Genomic DNA, 21,162 nt, shown 5'->3' on the forward strand with positions numbered 1-21,162 from the left:
TGCTTATTGGTACAGATGTATAACAGCAAAGTAAGTCCAAGCAAATTTCCATCCACTCTACCTTATTGCTAGTCTTAAAAGAATAAAGGCATTTGCAAAATTGATTTATCATCTGCTAGCCTTGCTCATCGATCGGGAAATTCCAGTTGCCTTCTAAGCAACTAGTCTCATGTCCTTCAGGATACAGAAGTACAAGTGTTATCAGCTGTGCTGGATGACCTTCGGGCGTCCCTTTCTCAGGCTATTCAAGACAGTCATGATGTAAAATTTATCATGTGCTCTGGCTTGGCCACGGCTGACTGTTTAGGTTGAGAGATGTGCACTAGTGTGGCTGTTCTGCACCACACTTGGATGAGGTCTACATGATTATCCAAGGGTGTTCACTCCTTTTTGGGGAAAGAGCAGACTCATCCCTGGTTCGGTTTAATTAGAGCCAGGCCAGTGCACTTTTTCTTGAGTCTTTCCTCTCCCACAAGACAATTCCACAAGCAATTTCGCCATCTCCATATCTATGGGCGGGGGGTTTCCGTTTTGCTGGTGCCAGACACCTCCACCAGCCCAGCAGGCTTTTCAACCCCTTGGATGCTGAGGCCATGGTTCTCAGAGAACAAATCCCAGAACAGCTGGAACACCGTGCAACTCAGTCCTGAACTCCTTCAGCATCCACAGCTGTAAAAGCATGTTTGTTTGTCCTTGCCGGCACACAGACTACCTGTGGAGGGCAGGATCTGATATTTCTTTCAGGGTTGGCAGGCCATCATTTCAGACAAGTGGATCCTACAAATTGTCCATTGGGGCTTTGCCCTCTCATTTTTTTCCTACCCCATTGCACTTTCCACCATCAGTGCAGGTAACCGACGACCACCTCTGCAGCAGGTTGCGTGGACTGTTTGTGGTCAAAGGGGCTTTGGAGAGGGTTCTGGCCTCAGAAGCAGAAGCGGGGTGTTACTGTTGCTATGTCCTTGTGGTGAAGAAGGACTGAGGCCTTCGTCCGATTTTGTGTCTTCGCCCTCTCAATGCTTTCCTGCGAAACAACACATTTAAGATGCTCACGTTCCCCCAGGTGCTGTGTGCCCTACACTGCAGAGACTGTATGGTTGCATAGGATGCTTATTTCTATATCCCTGCTGGCAGGTCCACACGAGCTACCTGCAGTTCACGGTGGGCCAGGAGGTTCACAGTGCATCGCTTTAACCTCACCAATGCCCCTCGGGTGTTCACGAAAGTGATGGTGGTGGTCGCAGAACACGTTCGGAGGATAGGGGTACTAATCGTCCCCTCATTCGATCACTGGCTGTTGAAGGCAGACTCACCACAGACAGTTGTCAACCACCTCCACCCGACAGCCAACCTCATAACATTGTGCAAAGTCATTCCTGGTCACCATCAACATGCCAAAGTTGCACCTGGCTCCCTCGCAGACGATCCGATTCACCTGAGATAATCTGAATATGGTACAGTTATGTGCCTTTCCCAAGGAATGCAGAATCCAGGATATTCGGCAATTATCCCGATGTTTCAGCCTCAGTTCTGGATCTCACTGTGGATCACTCTGAGGCTCCTGGGGTTGTCTACATCCTGCTGGCCAAATCTACCAAGTGATATATGCGAGGTCTGCTGTGGGACCTCAAAGTCTAGTGTGCACAGCATCAGGAGAATCGGTCAGATTGTATCCAGATTTCAAGAAAGACTGCAAAACTGCAGTGGTGGCTACTGCAGTAACATTTGGTCAGTGGGAGACCCTTTTCTCTGCTCCATTCAGAGCTGATCGTGGTAACAGATGTATCACTACTGGGTTGGAGAAGCCTTTGATCCCTACAAAGACTGACTTCCGCTTCAGTTTGTTTGAGTTAAAGATGATTTACTTAGCTTTGTAGGTAGGAAACACTTGTAGGTGCCCATGGGCAACACCACTGCCATGTCGTACTCCAACAAGCGGGGCATGGTTGGGGGTCTTGGGTCCTGAGTCGCCTGGCTCTGCACCTCAAGAAGTGGGTGGACCACTGATGGTAAATCACATGGTGGGATTTCTAAACGCCAGGGCGGACCAACTCAAGTTGCAATTGCACCCAGAGGTGGCACAGGGTTTCTTCCAGCAGTGGGAAGAATCCTGTCTTGATCTTTTTTCCACCGCCGAGAGCAAGAAATGTCAGCAATTTTGCACGTTGGAGTTTCCAAAGCAGCTCTCTCTGATATGGTGTTTGTTTGGAGGCGACCTTGGGACTCCTAAATGCCGTCCCACCACAGCCTCTCCTTCCCATTGTTATGAAGAAGATCGGGAACAACCAGGCCCCAGTCATGCTAGATTGCAAAAAACACAGTTGATGGACAGAATGTAGAACAATGTCATACATTCACCCCAGTACAAGGATCTGGGCCTAAATCCATCGTTTCTTTTGCACTCCACACCACCCTGGGTTAGACACTGGCTATATGCAAATCAGCTCTGACCCTGTGCCTCATGGGAACAGTCCAGTCCGAACTACCAAGCCATGTCTTTCCCAGACCAGAATCAAGCATCCAAGGACCGGTTTCTGGCTATCAGCCTTCATTCAGCCTGGATAGCTTGACTCCAGTGGTGTGGAGAGCCTGGGACTCACGTCTGAGCATACCCAGCCCACTCGGGGTGAAAATTGCAAAAAACACAGTTGATGGACAGAATGTAGAACAATGTCATACATTCACCCCAGTACAAGGATCTGGGCCTAAATCCATCGTTTTTTTTGCACTCCACACCACCCTGGGTTAGACACTGGCTATATGCAAATCAGCTCTGACCCTGTGCCTCATGGGAACAGTCCAGTCCGAACTACCAAGCCATGTCTTTCCCAGACCAGAATCAAGCATCCAAGGACCGGTTTCTGGCTATCAGCCTTCATTCAGCCTGGATAGCTTGACTCCAGTGGTGTGGAGAGCCTGGGACTCACGTCTGAGCATACCCAGCCCACTCGGGGTGAAAATTGCAAAAAACACAGTTGATGGACAGAATGTAGAACAATGTCATACATTCACCCCAGTACAAGGATCTGGGCCTAAATCCATCGTTTTTTTTGCACTCCACACCACCCTGGGTTAGACACTGGCTATATGCAAATCAGCTCTGACCCTGTGCCTCATGGGAACAGTCCAGTCCGAACTACCAAGCCATGTCTTTCCCAGACCAGAATCAAGCATCCAAGGACCGGTTTCTGGCTATCAGCCTTCATTCAGCCTGGATAGCTTGACTCCAGTGGTGTGGAGAGCCTGGGACTCACGTCTGAGCATACCCAGCCCACTCGGGGTGAAAATTGCAAAAAACACAGTTGATGGACAGAATGTAGAACAATGTCATACATTCACCCCAGTACAAGGATCTGGGCCTAAATCCATCGTTTTTTTGCACTCCACACCACCCTGGGTTAGACACTGGCTATATGCAAATCAGCTCTGACCCTGTGCCTCATGGGAACAGTCCAGTCCGAACTACCAAGCCATGTCTTTCCCAGACCAGAATCAAGCATCCAAGGACCGGTTTCTGGCTATCAGCCTTCATTCAGCCTGGATAGCTTGACTCCAGTGGTGTGGAGAGCCTGGGACTCACGTCTGAGCATACCCAGCCCACTCGGGGTGAAAATTGCAAAAAACACAGTTGATGGACAGAATGTAGAACAATGTCATACATTCACCCCAGTACAAGGATCTGGGCCTAAATCCATCGGTTTTTTTGCACTCCACACCACCCTGGGTTAGACACTGGCTATATGCAAATCAGCTCTGACCCTGTGCCTCATGGGAACAGTCCAGTCCGAACTACCAAGCCATGTCTTTCCCAGACCAGAATCAAGCATCCAAGGACCGGTTTCTGGCTATCAGCCTTCATTCAGCCTGGATAGCTTGACTCCAGTGGTGTGGAGAGCCTGGGACTCACGTCTGAGCATACCCAGCCCACTCGGGATGAAAATTGCAAAAAACACAGTTGATGGACAGAATGTAGAACAATGTCATACATTCACCCCAGTACAATGATCTGGGCCTAAATCCATCGGCTTTAATGACAGAAACCGGTCCCCGGAAGCTTGTTTCCTTTCCAGTGAAGAATTGGCTTGGTTGTTTGGTCTGCCCTGTTCCTATGATGCACTGGGCCAGGGACAGACTAGTTTGCATATAGCCAGGTTCTGAACTGGGATGGTGCAGTGAGCTAAAAAACGGTGATGGATCAAGCCCTGATCTGTTGACTGGGTAGGAGTGTTCTGATTAACTCAGATACTCTGTCCATCACCACCCCCTTTTTGAAATTATTTTGGCCACCATGAGTGTGGAAGGGTATGCTCAGACGTGAGTCCCTTGCTCACTGCACCATCAGGATTCAAGCAAGCCGGGCCAAAGACGGCTGTAATGCCAGAAACCGGTCCCCGGAAGCTTGTTTCCTTTCCAGTGAAGAATTGGCTTGGTAGTTTGGTCTGCCCTGTTCCCATGATGCACTGGGCCAGGGACAGACTAGTTTGCATATAGCCAGGTTCTGAACTGGGATGGTGCAGTGAGCTAAAAAAACGGTGATGGATCAAGCCCTGATCTGTTGACTGGGTAGGAGTGTTCTGATTAACTCAGATACTCTGTCCATCACCACCCCCTTTTTGAAATTATTTTGGCCACCATGAGTGTGGAAGGGTATGCTCAGACGTGAGTCCCTTGCTCACTGCACCATCAGGGTTCAAGCAAGCCGGGCCGAAGACGGCTGTAATGCCAGAAACCGGTCCTCGGAAGCTTGTTTCCTTTCCAGTGAAGAATTGGCTTGGTAGTTTGGTCTGCCCTGTTCCCATGATGCACTGGGCCAGGGACAGACTAGTTTGCATATAGCCAGGTTCTGAACTGGGATGGTGCAGTGAGCTAAAAAACGGTGATGGATCAAGCCCTGATCTGTTGACTGGGTAGGAGTGTTCTGATTAACTCAGATACTCTGTCCATCACCACCCCCTTTTTGAAATTATTTTGGCCACCATGAGTGTGGAAGGGTATGCTCAGACGTGAGTCCCTTGCTCACTGCACCATCAGGATTTCAGCAAGCCGGGCCGAAGACGGCTGTAATGCCAGAAACCGGTCCCCGGAAGCTTGTTTCCTTTCCAGTGAAGAATTGGCTTGGTAGTTTGGTCTGCCCTGTTCCCATGATGCACTGGGCCAGGGACAGACTAGTTTGCATATAGCCAGGTTCTGAACTGGGATGGTGCAGTGAGCTAAAAAACGGTGATGGATCAAGCCCTGATCTGTTGACTGGGTAGGAGTGTTCTGATTAACTCAGATACTCTGTCCATCACCACCCCCTTTTTGAAATTATTTTGGCCACCATGAGTGTGGAAGGGTATGCTCAGACGTGAGTCCCCTGCTCACTGCACCATCAGGATTCAAGCAAGCCGGGCCGAAGACGGCTGTAATGCCAGAAACCGGTCCCCGGAAGCTTGTTTCCTTTCCAGTGAAGAATTGGCTTGGTAGTTTGGTCTGCCCTGTTCCCATGATGCACTGGGCCAGGGACAGACTAGTTTGCATATAGCCAGGTTCTGAACTGGGATGGTGCAGTGAGCTAAAAAAACGGTGATGGATCAAGCCCTGATCTGTTGACTGGGTAGGAGTGTTCTGATTAACTCAGATACTCTGTCCATCACCACCCCCTTTTTGAAATTATTCCAGTCATGCTAGAGGCACCAGATCGGGTCAACAGAGTGTGCTACCTGTCTTCCTGGGCATCTGTCCTTCGATCAAGCTGCCGCTTTGGGCGAATCTTTTGTCTCAGCAGCAGGGCAGGGTACTTATTGGCTCTTTTGGCCTGTTTGCAGTAGTAGAATCTGCCCTCTTTATTTGTCAACCTGCCGTGATGATAATTTTAAAAGTTTGTAACATTTATTCCACCCAAACCCTTTGTGAAGCCACAGTGAGATTTGAACTTAGTGCTCATTTTTTGATGTGTAATTGGAGCTGCTGCACATTTGTCTATTGAAACTTGTGACTCTGAAGATGGTCTTTCCTATCACCATAATGTTGGCTAGACATGCATGCAAAATGTAGGTTCTTTCTGTCAACCCACTTTGCAAACGTTCTTTCCAGATAAGTTGATGTTGACGACCCGAGCAGCTGTTCTATCGAAAGTGGTCACTCAATTTCATGTTGAGCTGCCTATCGCCCTCCTGGCATTCTTTGCTTCACTTCACACCCAAGGCGGAGGAGAGATTCCATTGTTTGGACCCTAAGAGGTCAATAAGCTAGGCGACGTCAATTTACATCTTGACTCACAAAAGGACTCTGGAGCAACTTGTTTAGGGAGATAATGGACGTACTTGGCCTACAACAACACTCCCTATTTGCAACACACAGTGCAGGCCACACTCTGGACTGTATTTATTCTAACTAAGATACCCTCAAAGTCAAGCCCCCTGTAGCTCAAACATGGACCGATTTCAAATTAATTCCCTTTGAGATCCTAATAAAGGACAGGCCCCCTATCAAGGATAGAAAAAAAGCCACACAACAGGACAAGGCCAGATGGAACGCACTAATAGGGCATTCAGATTTCCTTCCTAAAGACCTCATGGGTAGACCCAACATGGTAGGACACCCGAGCTTTTTGAGCAATGGATGCACAAACTGAGAGACCGGTTGGCAACCACGATCTAACCTTACAGTTCATCTAAGAAGAAACCCTCTGCCCCATGGTTTTCACAATCACTAAAAGAACTGCAAGGCCGCGTTAGGGCGTTAGAACACAGATGGCGCTTGAATTACGATGAAAATGAGCTTAGTATCTACAAAATTGCACGCAGAAAATCTCATGCTCTGATCAAAACCACAAAAAATGCATATTATACTGAGGCTATTAAAACCTCCAATAACAATCAAAAAGAAATCTTTAAAATAGTTAATCACAAATCCCAATAGTTTACGTCAAGAGATTCCTCCCTCCCAGAGCATCTGTAATAATATAGCAGATTTCTTTGAAGAAAAAGTTTTGACACTCTTAAAAGACTTCCCCCTCCTACTCTCTCCGCCATAAATGAGGAATTTTCTGCAGGCACAGACAGAGCTTGTATGACAACTTTCAAGCCAATCACGATGGAAGAATCGCGCCTGGCGATCTTGTCCATCAAATCGGGATCCCCTTTCGATCCCTGCCCCCTACCCTACTACACGCTCTCATCGACATTCTGAATCCTATTATTAATAATATAATAAACTCCTTGCTTCCCACAGCCAAGATCCTAACAGAATGGAAACTTACTGCAGTAAAACCTCTCCAAAAAAAACAACTGGCGGATCCTATGATTCTCTCTAATCTACGTCCCATCTCATTTCTACCTAGTCTGTGCAAGCTGACTGAAAAATCTGTTAATAGCCAACACACTACATTCCTAGAGAAAACAAATGCGCTGCACTCTAATCAATCAGGTTTTAGAGGCCAACACTCAACAGAATCTGCTCTATTGTATACTGTAGAAACCCTAAGAGCAGCCCTGGATCAGGGAAAGAAAGCAGTCCTGGTGCGATTAGACCTGTCCGCGGCCTTCGACACGGTCTCACGTGTCATTCTTTTAGACCGTCTCGCACCATCTGGCATATCTGGCAGTGTCGTAGAGTGGATAAAGAAGTTTCTGCAAGATCGACGCCAAGTGATCACAGTAGTACAATATAGCTCTCAAGAAAAAGCACTCATATCAGGGGTGCCTCAAGGATCAAGCCTCAGCCTGACCCTTTTCAATGCATATTTGTCCCCTTTGATCAAGCTAATATCGTCTTTTAATATAAACACCATCTCATATGCGGACGATACGCAGCTAATTCTGGTCTTGGACAATGACACTGCCCAGGCGGAAGAAAATCTCCGCAAATGCCTCGCAGCGACTTTCAGATGGATGAACAATAACCATCTTGAGGTGTAACTCTGAAAAAACTGAAATCCTGCCTTTTGGCCAACAAAACCTTTTCGCACCTAATCTTTGGTGGCCAGAAAATGCCACTCCTCCCTCTTATACATTAAACGTAGCCAGGAATCTAGGAAGAAAATTTGACACTACCCTATCATTTAAACAGCAAACACTGGCAGTTGCTGGTACATACTTCCACATCATAAAAAGTCAAAAGAAATTATTCAACCTGATTCCCTTCTCAGCCAGGCAAACTGTTGCCGTTGCCCTTATAACATCTAGGCTGGACTATTGTAACATCCTGTATGCAGGAACCAACAGATCAGTTATGCACAAGCTCCAGATGGTCCAGCATGTGGCTGCACAGCTGGTACTGAAGTGGCCCATCTGTTGATTATCCCAACTTTCAGATTGGTATTAAAGGGAGTAAAATCACTTAGTCATCGGCTCAAAGGCATGGAATAAACTCCCACCTCAACTTTGCCAGATTGCATCCGAGTCTGTGTTTAGGAAGGCACTTAAACCCTGGATCTTTAGCGCACCGGACACACTCTGCCAAACTCTGATTTGATCACCTATCTTTCTATTGTTAGCAGCTAACCAGCTTTGTTTCAATCTCTGGTTTCCGTATTAGCGCCAAGATGCTCCTTGGAGTGATAGCCACGCTAAATAAATACACCTTTACATTACATTACATTACGTATTGATTGCTCCAAAGAACATCTATAGATCTGCACATTGGTCATGCCAATATGCTGATGGTCTCTGAGTCTGAAGGCAGGAACAGCCTAAGAAAGCAACTTAAATCAGCGTTCATTGGTGGCGCATATATGCAGTGTTGCCTGTCACTTCCAGAGCAGAACGACGACACAGCTCATCACCTACCAGAATACAGGACTACAGCTTTCAATTTTCTGGATGCATTCTGACGCCTGGGGAATATTTACAATATGAGAAATCTGCAGTAAGATAGAGTATCTGTGTGCCGGGTCTGGTGGCTCAGTGGACTAATGCATCCACTGCAGGGGCCTGTGTTCGACCTCATGGTCACAGGTTCAAATCCCGGGAGATAGCAATAAACATCTGTTATTCAGCACCAAGATGCCCCGTCGGGGTGAACATGCACTTTACAAATACACGTTATGTTCTCCACCAGAAAGATCATTACTAAAGGCCCTACATAACATACTTTGTGAAGCCTCCGTCACATCACATCACCCATGAAAAGCAATATGGGTTGATATCCTACTGTGAGACATCGAGTATTCCGTGGAAAGACTTTTCTCAACATCTCTATCGCACCCTAGGGAAGGAAGCACATTACTAAAGAGTGTTTTTTTTGGTATCTTAGCCCAACCAAACTACAAAAGCTCTACCTACCCACTAGTGATTTATGCTTCAGGATTTGTGGTTTAATGTGCGACTTTACAGATCTAGTGGGACTGTCCACACAACACCTTTCTGGGCTGAAATCTTTGCACCAATGAAATCATTTTTGGATATCTCATCCCCCAAGACGCTGACTTTGTGGTGTTATGCCTTTGTAAAATACCAAACTAAAATTGATCTCATTCTGTTGTGCAGCTGTCTGGGGCAAGGCCAGGACTGCATTGTCCAGAGGCGGCTGCTGTCAAATTAATGCTGTGGTGCTGCACTGGGGAGAATATTTTGGCCCACTGACAGGCAAGGTTAGAAACCTGCAATGCTCTTGGTCTCAATGCCAAAGCTCTCAATCGTGGTCCTTTCCAAACAGTGTTTCTAAGGTACCAAGACTGAGAGGTCTTGAGTTGCGAGTTTCCCACAGTGCCTGTCAGTGAGTCCCAAAATTTTTTTTTTTTAATGAATAAGTTTCAAAGTATACTTACCCCCTACCTCCGTGTGCTGCTTCTGTTCCAGCAGTCCATGGCTCTAGCACATGCTCCCAGAGTCTTGTGAACACGCCGAACCAATCCAGACACGGCTCTCATGCTGACAATACTGTTAACAAGCATGAGAGAATTGTGAGTACTACTTGGAGCGGGTTGGCTTGGTGCTCCCTCGGAGACAGGGAGCCTATGCCTATTCTACACCCGGATGTGCAACGCATATCGGATTGGAGAGATTTAAAGTGTGCATATCCGGCTGGCCATCACAAGACAGCGGGCCAAACCAACATACTCTCTTGAAGTGCCCACCACTCTTACCTTCTGCTGTCCGTCACCAGCAATAGACCTGCCCCACCCTTAGACTCGGTTGGCAGGATGAAAAATAAAATGGAAATAACATTATTTTATTGCATTAAACTTTTCATGTTTGCTGCGCCCCCAGTGGGGGTGGGTCGACACTCCTCCGTCCTAATAAAGTAGCCGCCACTGATATTGGCATCACACTGGAAAAAGACACTCCCTCCCTCCCCCAACCCATTACACTTTGGTATCAGAGTCTATCTCAGTTGTAACCATGCAACATCTGTTGAGAGCTTTCACTCGTAGGCACTTGATCGGCACAAAGATTTTGAATCAATCTTGGGTTCATTCTTAACCTTCCTATTGAGAGCAATTCCAGCCATTTCTTTTCACCCAGATTAAAGTCCCTAAGTATATTCATGTACTAGTTAGTTTTGTGAGTTGCATCAAGAGCTAACATATGTAACTGATTTTGTTTAAACCTTTTTTTCTGTACACTTACTTGTTTATGAACCCCTTGTGTTTAACCGCATGCGTGCGGCCGTTTTTCCCGCTGTATGCGGCATTTTTCAAATTACCGCGATTCATGACGAGCTCAGCTCGTCATCAGCACACGGCAGGTAACGCTGATGACGAGCTGAGCTCGTCATCAGCATGGAAGGGGTTAAGGAACTTGATAACCTAATGTCTCCCTTAAAATTATAGTTGTTGATTGGGTGTGGGAATGGGGGTAGGGAGGGTTTTTTTTGGGAAGGAAACGGTTATTTGATATGTTGTGTTCTGCAACCACTCTCTTCAGAACCTAGTACCTCTAGCATTTATCTCTATTGACAAAATTGCACATTGCTTTTTTTCTAATGTAAAATTGATTGAAAATTCAATTAAAAATACCTTTAAAACCCGCAAAGACTAAAAAGCAATGGTAAAAAACTGGATGAACCACTTGTTTTGACATGGGAAAAACTGGCTAGTTGAGATCAGATTTTCTTCAATTTACGGTCCCAGCTTACTTTCGTTGTGGCTTACACACATTTCTTTGGAACATTGAAGATGTGTTTCAAGCATAATTAATTCTTAAAATCATTTTTTTTATCGCATATATAAGACCGAAATATGTGTAATTTCTTTTATAAGCAAACATTTTAGAAGGTTTTAGACGAGCCGCACTCTTTTAGTGAAAATTTATTCCTGATGCATATCAAAGTTTTTCACAAATCAAGTTAGTACAAGAAGTGTGTTATCGCTTTCAGCGCAACATTTATAGCGTCATGAGAAACACAATAAAAATGTTTCCCAGTATTCATTTGCTTTCTTTAATGTGCAGCCTTTCTCAATAGTCGATATAGTCATTATCAACTAAAGCTATATCTTGACCTGCCCCGCCTGAGAATGTATCAACTGTGGTTTCTTGTACATGGCAACATTGTCCTCACGGTATCATCTCTGTCTGCTGTGGTTTCTCGAGTCTTTGTTAATAAAAAGATTTTTTTTTTTTAACTATAGCTTTATCTTTGAGACTCTACCTTTCAATGCGTGTTCGCCTTTGGAACAGTGAAAAGAGTAGCACTTCAATTTGTGGAACAGTGATATTTCGGTAGCCTTTACAATAAGCAATTCCAAGTATACATTTCAATATTTTTCTATTAGTGAAATTTGTTTAAAAAAAATGTCCAGGCCCAAGGTATTTCACACGTGTCCACTGTAGCTGTCCCTACCCACGTCACTTTAAACTTTAAGTTCAACTCCTAGTTTTACCATGTTTTAAAGATTTATTAAATAATGAAATGCTGCACTAATTAAATCTTCTAAAAGATGCACACTCAGTGCTAGCATGTGGGTGTTTCTCATAAACATGTGCCGATGTTCACACATAAGTGCTGGTGCCGACTGCCAGCACAAACTATGCACTATGTTTGCTACTTTGCTGTGGAGTTCTCTTTCAGAAGTTCTGTTTTTGGAGAATTATGAACGGACATTTTACCTCTCACTCAGGGCTTTAAGTGCGATGAAAGTTTTTGGGGGAGGTTCCCTAAAAGGGGCGTGATGTATGTAATTAAAGTCATGGCATAACAAGAAAACAGTTTCTGTGATTCCTAAAGCATACCACCGCTCAGTATTTTGGTGCCTCTCTGAACTTTGTTATTGCATCCAGATATATAATGCAACATCTGAAAGAAGCAGTTAGTTATAGATTCCTTACCTTAGAATTACCCCCACGCGTCAGACTGGATCCGGAGAATTTTTTCGTCCGCAGTACCCCTGCGTGTCAAAAGGTGGCGTTGGTCGGCTCCGCATTTGTCGTTGGTATCATGATGACATTGCGGCAGCTAATTAGACACCGCCCTTGCTCGCTAACATCACTTCTTTCTTTTTCCGCGCCAACCAGCACAGATCTGGAGAGAGCGGTACTTCCAGTACCTTTTTAACTGTATCTTTTGCGACTTTTGTCGACACCGTTTTTGAGTCGAACGACTCCTGGTGCACGAGGGATGCCCAGTCTCAAGGCTTATAGCTCCTGCCGAAAGCTGATGTCGTTGACGGATCCGCACCACGTGTGCTGTGGTGCGTGGATCGGGACCTCGACCCCAAGTCGTGTTCCGACTGCCGGAACATGAATCCGAAGTCTTTGTGGGAGCGGTCCCGACAGCTTCTCGAGGCAGTCAGTCCGCTCGGTTCGAGGTCCTGGTCCCGCATGAGGTCGACGGACCGGTCGTGGAGCCACCATCACCATTCTTCTTCGAAGTCTTAGCAGTCCTCGGGTATGTCGAAGCACAAGAAGAAGTCAAAGAAGCACCATCACTCTTCGACTTCTCCCCGTCCGTCGGCTAATGTGACAAGGGATGCGGGTGGTGCCCCTCTTGCGGCTCTGCGTGCCGAGCCCGAAGGGTCGGTTCCGAGTTTCCCTCCCTTCCCGGGACCCGGAGCGACCCCTGCCCAGCTTCGAGCTTTTTACAAAGCGATGTATGCCATCTTTGGGTAGCCCAACTCTGCTGGCACACCTCCGGGCCCCGCAGACTTGGCCAGGGGCCCTGGGCCTTCGACGCCGGCAGTTTTGGCTCTGGCACCACAGGGTCCAGGCCTGGATCCGCATCGGTGCTGGTCGACCTCATAACACCTCCCCTGGCGCCGAATCCACAGGTACCACGTCCGCTAACAACGCCGGTTGTGCCCCCAACCAGCGTTGACCCCGGCCTCCATTCCGACGTAGAGACAGAGCTGGACCGGCGTATGCCGACGCCGATGGGTACTTTTGTTCCCCTGCTCTACCCTGGTTCTTTTCAGTTAAATTGGCAACCAGAGGAGGGTGAGGAGGACTTGGAGGGTTCTGGAGACCCTCTAACTGACCAGTTGGGATATGATCAGGACCGGAGAGAGGAGTTGGGAGATGTCAGTGGTTTGGATACCTCTCCAGACCTTGGCATGTTGTCTCCTACCGTGGCTACGGAGGAGGGGGCGTCTTACGCCATGGTGTTGCGTAGGGCGGCCGAGGCTCTCAACCTCTAGCTACCTACGGGGGCAGTCAGGACTAACCTCCTGACAGAGGTACTTCAGCCAGCAGTGAGCTCTTCAGAGCCCCTGCTGCCGTTCAACGAAGCCCTCACAGACGTCCTTTTGAGCACCTGGCTCGGGTGCTCAAAAGGACTCGGGCTCCAGTAGATAGGATGATTGTCCAACGCCACTGCCCGGCCCCGGGCGACCCTACTTTCCTCTCTCAACACCCCTCCCCTGGGAAGCTTGGTGGTCCAAGCCACCAACTCCAAAGGAAGTGCCTTCTCTACTGCACCACCTGATCGGGAATCCAAAAAGCTGGACCTTCTTGAGAAGAAGATGTTTTCTTCCTCCAGCTTGGGACTGCGGTCCGTAAACACCGCATGTCTGTTGGACCGTTACACCCACTCAGTGTGGGAAATGGTGGCGCAGGTGCTGCCTCAGTGTCTGGAGGAGGCCCGGGCAGTGCTCTCCCGTGCTGTCGCAGAGGGGAGAGACACAGTGAAGTGTACAATTCGTTGTGGACTGGACCCCGCCGACTCGCTAGGCAGAAAGATTTCAACATCGGTAGTCCTTCAACGCCACGCCTGACTGGGGTAGACCGGTTTCTTCGGTAATGTCCAAAGTACCCTGAGGGACATGCCCTTTGATGGATGTCACCTATTCGGCCACAAGGCAGACAGTGCACTAGAGCGCTTCAAGGACTCCCGGGCTACGGTCAAGTCCTTGGGCCTCTCCACCACCCGTCCTGCACAGTCTGCCTTTCACCCCTTTCGAGGCTACAGATAGGGTACCCCGCCACGTTCCACCCAGAGCCACAGGCCTGCGCACGCTACTCAGCCTCTGCGAGGCCTAGGACCCACCATCGTGGTCTGGGGGCCAGCGAGTAGGCCAGTCCACCGCCCCCTCTGCAGCAGCCTCCAAACTCTCCTAGTCCGACCTTTCAGGGCCACCAATCGCCAGTGGGTGGCAGGATACACCATCTCCTCCCCCACTGGCACACCATCCCATTGGACAGGTGGGTTTTGCAGATAGTCCGAAGGGGCTGCTCCCTCCCCTTTGAGACTACTCAATCAGCCATGCCACCTCTGTACCATCGCATGTCGGAGGATCATCTGGCCCTTCTCCAGCAGGAAGTTACAGCTCTCTTGGCCAAGAGAACGATCAAGCGAGTTCCTGCCACAGAAGTAGGTCGTGGTTGCTATTCCCCTTGCAATTCCCACTCCTTTCTTGTGCCCAAGAAGGACAAAGGCCTGCGTCCTTGTGGTAGTGCGGGCTTGATAAACAGGCGTGGAGGCTGAAGTATAGGTTTGAAAGATGGTTTATTGACAAAAGAGGGTACTGTAGATTGTTGAGATGGGGTCTCTAGACGGTCTTCTTCTTCCTCAGATGATTCCCGTGAGCTGGAAGGGTTTGATGAGGATAACGGTGTTGCTCCGCTTCCTGGTTCCCCTTGACCTTGGTGGTCACCCCGGAGGCTCATAGGAGGATAAAGAGAGGAAAAGGAGCCGTCAGAATGTTGTACTGTTTAAGAGGTATGGTATAGTCCCATCACCACACCTTGGTGCTCTATGGTCTTTGGGTGTGCTTAGTCTAAAGGTTTTGAGTACCAAAAGCCAAGGAAAAAGAATGATAGATGGGGAACGAAAATGGGGAAAAGAAAACAGTAAACTCCTTATCACGATTTATAATTACGTGCCTAGGATGATGTAGGAAGAAGAGTGCACAATATGCTACTATGGGCAAAGTTCTCGGGCTGATTAGGCGTACATGTCACAAAAAAGGATTTACAACTGTCAGGATGCAACTAATCACCGACTACCCTCCTGTTTACGCTCTCCCCCTGTATTCCCCACCCGCTTCTTCTTCCTCCCCTCTCCCTGTTACCCTTTACCACCAACACTCACCAGGCTCCGCCGTAACTCTCCTGAGTCACGGCCGCTCCCCAGTCACCTCCGGACACCACCAGTCCTCGCACCAGCTTTCTTCACCGTCCTCGGTATTTCCGGGCGTCCAGGTATTCAGCTTGTCAGGTCCCGCGTCTTCTCGCTGTAGGTCGGGTCCCGCGCCTTCTCTCAGCAAGTCGGGTCCCGCGTCTTCTTTCAGCAAGTCGGGTCCCGCGTCTTCTTTCAGCAAGTCGGGTCCCGCGTCTTCTTTCAGCAAGTCGGGTCCCGCGTCTTCTTTCAGCAAGTCTGGTCCCGCGTCTTCTTTCAGCAAGTCGGGTCCCGCGTCTTCTCCCTCGATGAGTCCTCTCCAGCGTCCTTCCTCACTTTTTTCAGGCTGATTCTGCTCCCCTGTTATTGGTCCCGGGCTTCGTCTTCCGGGTGGCGAGGGTGGTACTTCCGGGGCATATCTCTGACCGCGTCCCTGTGGAAACAGAGCAGAGGCTTCTGGATGTCGTGGTTCTGCCGATTCGGTAAGGGTTTCCCTCCACAAGGCACCTTCCTCACAGTCCTATCTTGGATCTCAGGAACGTCAACCGCTTCCGCCGGAAGGGGAAGTTCAAAATGTTGAGGCTAGCTCAGGTCCTGTCTGCCCTCGACCCTGGAGACTGGTTGGTAGTGTTGGACTTGCAGGATGCTTACTTTCACATCCCCGTCATGCCTGCCCACCGGCGTCAACTGCTGTTCACGGTAGACCGTGCTCCCCTTTAGCCTTACCAGCACCTCTCGGGTGTTCACGAAAGTGATGGCAGTGGTCGCAGCTCATCTGCGCAGATCAGGGGTTCCAGTCTTCCCTATCTCGACGACTGGCTGTTGAAAGCGGGCTCGCTTCAGGCAGTCGTCTCCCACCTCCAGACTAAGGCAGACCTCCTGCACTCGCTGAGGTTCACTATAAACGTGCCGAAGTCACACCTGATTTCCTCTCATTAGCTCCTTTTCATCTGAGCAGTTCTCGACACAGTGCAGTTTCAGGCTTATCCTCCTGAGCAGCGAGCCCGTGATATTTAGGCTATGATTCCGATCTTTCAGCCTCTATCCCGGATTTCGATCAAATTAACCCTGAAGCTGCAGGGCCTCATGGCCTCCTGCATCATGCTGGTAGATCATGCCAGATGGCATATGCGGGCTCTGCAGTGGAACCTGAAGTTCCAGTGGGCGCAGCATCAGGGGAATCTGTCCGATTGCTTCAATATCTCGGAGGGCACTGCACGACAATTGCAGTGGTGGCTAACGAACCAGGATTTGGTCAACAGCAGATCCATCTCCCTTCTCCAACCAGAATACACAGTGGTGACGGACGCATCACTTATGGGATGGGGTGGCCACATGGGAAAGGCAGAGATCAGAGGCCTCTGGTCTCTGGCGGAGTCCGGGCTCTACATCAACCTTCTGGAGCTCCGGGCGATCCGTCTTGCAATAAAGGCATTCCTTCCCATTGTTCGGGGAAGAGTAGTGCAGGTGTTCACGGACAACACCACCGCCATGTGGTACTGCAACAAACAGGGCGGGTGGGGTTGTGGACCCGATGTCAAGAGGCTCTCTGTCTCTGGGCATGGCTGGAACATCAGGGCATATCCCTGGGGCTCAACACCTCGCAGGTTCTCTGAACGCCAGGGCGGACCAACTCAGCCACAGGTGCATGATGGATCACGAATGGCGTCATCACTCGGAGGTGGCGCAAGGTCTCTTTCAGCAGTGGGTAGAGCCTTGGTTAGATCTATTCACCACAAAAGAGAACGCGTAACGTCAGCAATTATACTCGTTGGAATTTCCAAGGCGGCGCTCGCTAGGAGACGCTTTTCATCGCGAGTGGAGTTGCGGTCTTCTATACGCTTTTCCACCTATACCACTTCTGCCCAGAGTGCTGAAGAAGACCAAGCACGACCGGGCCAAAGTCATTCTTGTGGCTCCGGATTGGGCACGAAGAGTTTGGTATCCTGAGCTGTTACACATGGCCATCAATCCTCCGATCCTTCGGGAGGATCTTCTGTCGCAGCAGCAGGGGACGGTCCTCCACACAAACCTGTCCAGTCTCCACTACCTAGCGTGGAGATTGAGCGGCGACAGTTGACAGTCTTCGACCTTCCTCCTGAAGTCTGTGATGTTATCTTGGCAGCCAGGCATCCCTCCACTAAGACTGTATACACCTGCAGATGGAACAAATTTGTGGCATGGTGCACAGCAAAGGCTATGGATCTCCTTTCTGCGGTTTTCTTGTTCCTCCTTTCTTTGGCCCAACAGGGCTCTGCTCTGGGCACTCCTAAGGGCTACCTCTCGGCAAATTTCAGCCTTTCGTAGGATTCCTGATCAGCCTTCTCTTTTCAAGTCCCCAGTTGTAAATCGCTTCCTCAAGTGCATTACTCATCTATTCCCTTCATAATGCTTCAGTGGGACTTGAACTTGGTTCTGACTTGCATTATGTGCGCTCCCTTCGAGCCACTTAATAACTGTCCTCTCAGACTTCTTACCTTAAAGACTGCTTTTCTGCTTACCATCACCTCTGCTCGCAGGGTGAGTGAGCTCCAGGCTCTTTCTTCAAAACCTCCTTTCCTAGCTGTTCATCCGGACATGGTTGTACTAAGAACCAGACCTTCCTTTCTTTACACACTGGCCAAACCATCACTTTGCCCACCTTCTTGCTGCCTCCTCACCCTTCAAAAGAAGAGGCTCCACCATCTGGATCCAAAACGGGTGCCTTTCTTTTATTTGGATCGCACCAAGCAATTTCGGGTGGATGACCAGCTCTTTGTGGGCTCCAAGAAAGGTTGGGCCATACACAAACCGACCATCTCTAGGTGGGTCGTTTTGTGCATTAAAGCTTGCTATTCCTTGGCAAAGAAGGAGCCTCCAGTGGGGCTGCACTCCCATTTCACCAGGGCGGTGGCAGCTACCACTGCTTTGGGACAAGGCGTCCCCCTCAATGACATCTGTCAGGCAGCTACGTGGGCATCTCTGCACACGTTCACTAAACACTACTGCCTGGACAGTCCGGAGAGACAGTTTTTTGGGCCGTTCTGTTCTCCAGGACTTTCTGATGTGAACTTGGTTCGCAGCTCCACCTCTGGGGTTGTTTATTGCTGGGGTATCTATTCTAAGGTAAGGAATCTATATTTAAATGTTTCTTTTAGATGACCAAATTACTTACTGTCGGTAACGATATATCTGTAAGAAACAGGTTAATTATGGATACCTTACCGCCTCACCCATCTCCCCGTTCTACAAACTGACTTCTAGGGTTAAGGACTTCCTTTCAGGGCCCTAGTTTTGTGCACCAGTGGTCAGTGTCTTGCATGGCTCCGCTTCTGGCGTGGAAAGTCGCGTACAGAACTGACGTCAGCGTCTAAGTAGCTGCTGCAAGGTCATCCTGGCGACCACGACGCCAACGACAAACGCAGAGCCGACTGACACCACCTTTTGACGCGCAAGGGTACTACTGATGAAAACATTCTCCTGATCCAGTCTGACGCCTGGGGGTAATTCTAAGGTAAGGAATCTTTAACCTATGTTTCTTACAGATATATCGTTACCGAAGGTAAAGAACTTGTTCATTTGACATACACCTACGACCTGTTAGGACTATTGGCTTTGTCAATGGTTACTGGCTGTTTAATATAAATAAGTAACAACAATGATTTTATTGTAAATAATATTGAAAATGTTTCAGTTCTTATACTGTGAGACTGAGAAATTAAACATTACTGAGGTCTCTGAAGGGGTAGTGGTCTTAAGTGGCTTTTAATCACTCACATTATGTTCTCTCTTTGTTAGACTTGTAAGCCCCATTTCTCTCCACATCTCATCTGTCTACGTATCTTACACATCACCTCTTTCCTCTTCAACATCCTTTTCACTGAAAAAACAAACGGTAAAGTGTTCTCTCTCTCCTGAATGCTCTTCCTCACATCTCCTTCACTTCACCCCCCTTCCACCATTTAGAACGCCTAATGACTATTTTCTTCCTTGATAAGGATGGATTTGAGAACACTACCTACATACATGTTGCCAGTATTTTCCCAGTCAGCATAATTGTTTTTTCCCAAATTCTACGTGGTGACAGTCAATGTCTAGATTCTGACATTTGTGCTATGAGATGTTAATAGTCTTTTACCACTGCATCAATGTGCATTTCACTTGTTTATTGTTTAATACAATATTGCTGTTATCCTACAAACACTTAGGGCCAGATGTAGGTAAAATCAAATTTGCGAATCCTTAATAGCGAATTTCACTGATTCGTTATTAAGGACTCTCAAAATTGAATGTAGGTAGGAATTGCTAAAATATTAGAGAATCCTTAATATTCCTTAATAGCGAATCAAAAATTGAAATTCACTAATAAGGAATACCTACCCATTCATTCCTATGGGCTGGGAGGCCCATAGGAATGAATGGGAAGATATTCACTATTTGCAATTTGCTATTAGAGAATCACAAATAGCGGGCGCTATTTCAAGGGTCCCAGGGTGTCAAAAGGACACCCTGTTGCACCTCTGAAATGTGCATGTCTGCACATGTGGCAAGGGCATGAATGTGTGCCACATGGCACTTTAAAGAAAGCAAAAAAGTTTTTTTTTTTTAGGAAATCGCTAATTACCTCCAACTTGAAGCTGGTGGTAATTAGCGATTCGTTAAGGCTAAAGTGCACTTTCTTTTGTGCTACTTACAGTGCATTTAATGAATCGCATTTTGTGATTCCTTAAATGCAAGAGCAAAATAAGGAATCGCAATTTTGTGATTCCTTATTTTGCTAGTAGGTTTAAACTCCCCTACATTGTTCACAGCCAAATAATGATCGCAAATACGAATTTCAGCGTTAGCGCTCGCTATTTGGCCATCTACATCCGGCCCTTGCTGATTAAGATTGGTTCCTTCTGGCACGTGGACCTCGCCAAAAAATAGGTACAAGAACTTTTAATGACTACCCCGCCTCCCTGTACGTAATAATTCTACGTTTACTTCAAGGAGTTTCTTTACCCAGAGTAACGTAGGATGAATGGAACTTTCAATGAAAGCTCATAAATTAGGGACTTTCCAAGATCGTTCAGATAATCAGAGATTAGCAAATTGGTCTGCATTATGTGCAGTATCTCGTTAATGTTACACTTTGCTTTGCAGCAATAAAGACTTTGCACCTTGTCCTTGTTTCCCCAGAGCGAGAAATTGTAATCAGCAAGACGACAATGAACATTGAAACTGGGTGTACCAGACTTGAGTAACAGGGCTGGCCTATAGCTATTCAGCAAACTAAAAGACTGTCAAGAGAAACGTCAATTAAAAAACAAACTGGGAAGCAAAATCAAACACAGCATAGCAATAGCAAGAAATATTGCTGAAGGCAAAAATGACCAACCACAAACTGATAATTCAGTTAGGTTGTTGTGAGAAGAATTCAGACTTTAGTGAGGGGCTGGAGGGATATCATATTCACCTCCATGTCTTAATGTCAGAATTTTGCTGGGGTATCTTTCAAATAATTAAGGAGGCACTCGTTTTTGTGCAGGTGCTTAGGTTCTCAAGGAATCTGAAAATATGTAGTGCATGAACCTTATGTAGAAGAATCCAAAAGTAGAGTTGTGGAACCAGTTTAGGGACTGGAGGACGTCCATAAACCTGAAGCCCAGACAGTGTGTTCTACTCCGTGAGATCAACCCTCATATCTCCCCTCCTCCTTCAGTGCTT

The 21,162-nt window shown here is 47.7% G+C and overlaps 1 protein-coding gene across 3 annotated transcripts in view; it reads left to right on the forward strand.

The window, feature by feature from the left end:
- GKAP1 (G kinase anchoring protein 1) overlaps nt 1-21,162 on the forward strand; it is a 664,789-nt gene that overhangs the window by 613,858 nt on the left and 29,769 nt on the right. The gene's annotated exons all lie outside the window — the stretch shown is intronic.

Source organism: Lissotriton helveticus, chromosome 2_1 (assembly GCF_964261635.1).
Source record: "Lissotriton helveticus chromosome 2_1, aLisHel1.1, whole genome shotgun sequence".
In the NCBI taxonomy this organism is placed as follows: Eukaryota; Metazoa; Chordata; class Amphibia; order Caudata; family Salamandridae; genus Lissotriton; species Lissotriton helveticus.